Genomic DNA, 2,692 nt, shown 5'->3' with positions numbered 1-2,692 from the left:
CATCCCTTAAGAAGATAGGACACAGCTCAAGGTCATTGGCATATCAAATCTTTTGCTAGAAGCATGGCTCAAGTGGTAGAGTACCCAAGTTCAAACCACAGTTAACCCCTGCCAAAAACCACCCACGTTTATCCCATCCCTTAAGTCAATCGTTTGTTGCACAGATAAAGATGGAAATTTGACAAAAGGAAAGGGAAGCATGCCTCTGGTCCCTCATGTCTCCCCTGCATCCTGTGTTCAGGCCACAGTAGCTGGTGGGGGGGGGGGGCATTTCCTCAATGTAAAGGTAGCATAGCATAGTAATTGAAAACAGGCCCTAGAGTCATTCTGGCTGGAATCTGTAGGCAAATTAGCCTAGTAACCTTTACCTTAGTGCCCTTAATGTCCTAATTGAATACATGAAAGATTTAGAACACTGCCACCTGAAATAGCTTGTATTCGGTATGTAGAGGTTACTATCTCTATGAATCCTTCCATTTCCTTGGTTTATTCCCTCCCTCAAACTTTTACACCCCAGGGCTAAGCATGTGGCCTAGTGGTAGAGTGCTTGCCTTGCATGCATGAAGCCCTGGCTTTGATTCCTCAGCACCACATACACAGAAAAAGCCAGACATGGTGCTGTGGCCCAAGTGGCAGAGTGCTATGCTAGCCTTGAGCAAAAGAAGTTCAGGGACAGTGCTCAGGCCCTGAGTCCAAGCCCAGGACTGGCAAAAAAAAAAAAAAAAGTTCACCCTACCACATGTCCACTCTGAGCCAGGGACCTCCGGCTGTGATATGAGAACGGACGATGTATCTGTGCTCCTCAGAAGACCACACTTACCTTGAGAATCCCTGTCCTTGACATAGCCCAGTGAGTGAAGCACTCTGCCCAGGCCTTGATTAAAACCCAGCAGTTAGCTAGGAGCGCGGCTTAAGGCTGCAGTGCCGAGTTCAAACCCCAATACCAACAGAAATGCCAGGTGTTACTGGTACAGAATGCTAATACAAAGGACTCAGTGTAGCGCTTCGTGTTTGTCAGTTGTGACAAGCCAAAATTTTTAAGATTAATATGCATGCATTTGATTACACGTTGCAGGCTGTTACTGTGAAAGTGATGATGGCAGAAGTAGAAGTGCTCAGTTGGTACAGGGGCTTCTAGAATGTTCTGTAGTACTTCTGAAAGCTTTTCAGAGTTGCCCTAAAGGCTCTGGGTTCTGCCCACCTTCCACCAAAGCAAATATGCTCTAATATATCCCTCATATTAGACCCCATGTGTGTTTCTTTGACTTCAGGTCAAAGTTCAATGTAAATGAATCTTTTATGTGTCCAGAGGAAAATGATACCAAAGACAGATAACCCATTGATGCCACACTTAGTAGAGCCTGGACTTCCTGCCTATCACCCAGTATCCTACTCGGCATTCATATTTTAAACTGAGTGGTTGTCAACAAATTTTAGAAGATAAAACTAGTTGGAAGTGTTAGCTTCAAAATGTTTTGAAGTCTAGAATTAAGCAGTCAAGAACAAGATTAGGGTTTGGTACAGTGACTCATGACGGGAGTCCAAGATATTCAGGAGACAGCGGTTCCAAAGACTACAGTTTGAGACCAGTCTTTGTAAAGAGTTAGATCCTTTCTAAGTAAGTAAGGTGTGATGGCACTCACTGTAATCCTAGCTGGGTGGGAAGTATAGGTAAGAGGATTGCAATCCAGGCTAGCATGGGCAAGAATGCAATACTCTGAAAAAACGAAAGCAAAAGGGCTCAAGTTGTTGGCTCTAATGGTAAAACAGTGGTCCAGAAAATTCAGGGCCCTGAGTTCAAACGCCAGTACCGCAAAAAAAGGAAAAAGATGGTACTAATAAAATGTAAAGATACACAGTCCATTTCTTACTGTCTAATATTTATGCAGTGTACCAAATTTTAAGGAAGCAAGGAGGGGTGGGGGATTTAGCTCAGTGGAAGAGCCCGTACGGGCAAGTGCAAGGCCCTGAGTCCCGTTCTCAGCTCTGGAAAACAAACAAAAGGTGAATGAGACTTGTTCTTGTTCACTGTTTCTTCCCCCAGGAGGGGTAGACCCATTGCCGGTGAGACGTTTTTTTCTTGTGAATGACTTGCACCGAGACTGAAAGATGGCACTTCAGTTTGCAGCTAATGGGAGGAAGAGATTCCATTAAAATATGACCTTCCTTTTGTTCTTCAGTAGTCGATGGAATTACACTTACTGCATGATAGTAAAAAAGAAAATCATATGACCCATCTATCCTTTTGTGCTCCAGAAAGTCAGGCTTTTGTGCTAATGGCAGCTAAGAATGATTTTTCTAAGCCTCAAAAACTTGAATCAATACAGCCATAAGTTTCTCAGAGAAGTCTTATATTCAATATCTCTATTTTACAGGAAGGTCATTAACAGTGCTAGGGTGTTTTGCTTTTCAAACTCGAATCAAAGATAAAAATAATACACTTACTGGGGCACTGGTGGTTCATGCCTGTACTCCTAGCTATTTAGGAGGCTGAGATCTGAAAAATCTCAGTTCGAAGCCAGCCCTGGCAGGGAACTCTATGAACCTCATATCTCCAATGAAGCACCAGAAATCCCAAGTGGAGCTGTGGCTCAAGGGGTAGGGTGCTAGCCTTGAGCACAAAAAGCTAAGAGACAGTGCCCAGGCCTTGAGTGCAAGCGCCACAACAGACAGACAGATACTTGAATGGTTT

This window comes from Perognathus longimembris, chromosome 13, assembly GCF_023159225.1.
Source record: "Perognathus longimembris pacificus isolate PPM17 chromosome 13, ASM2315922v1, whole genome shotgun sequence".
Lineage (NCBI taxonomy): Eukaryota > Metazoa > Chordata > Mammalia > Rodentia > Heteromyidae > Perognathus > Perognathus longimembris.
Note: the sequence above shows the minus strand (reverse complement) of the source record.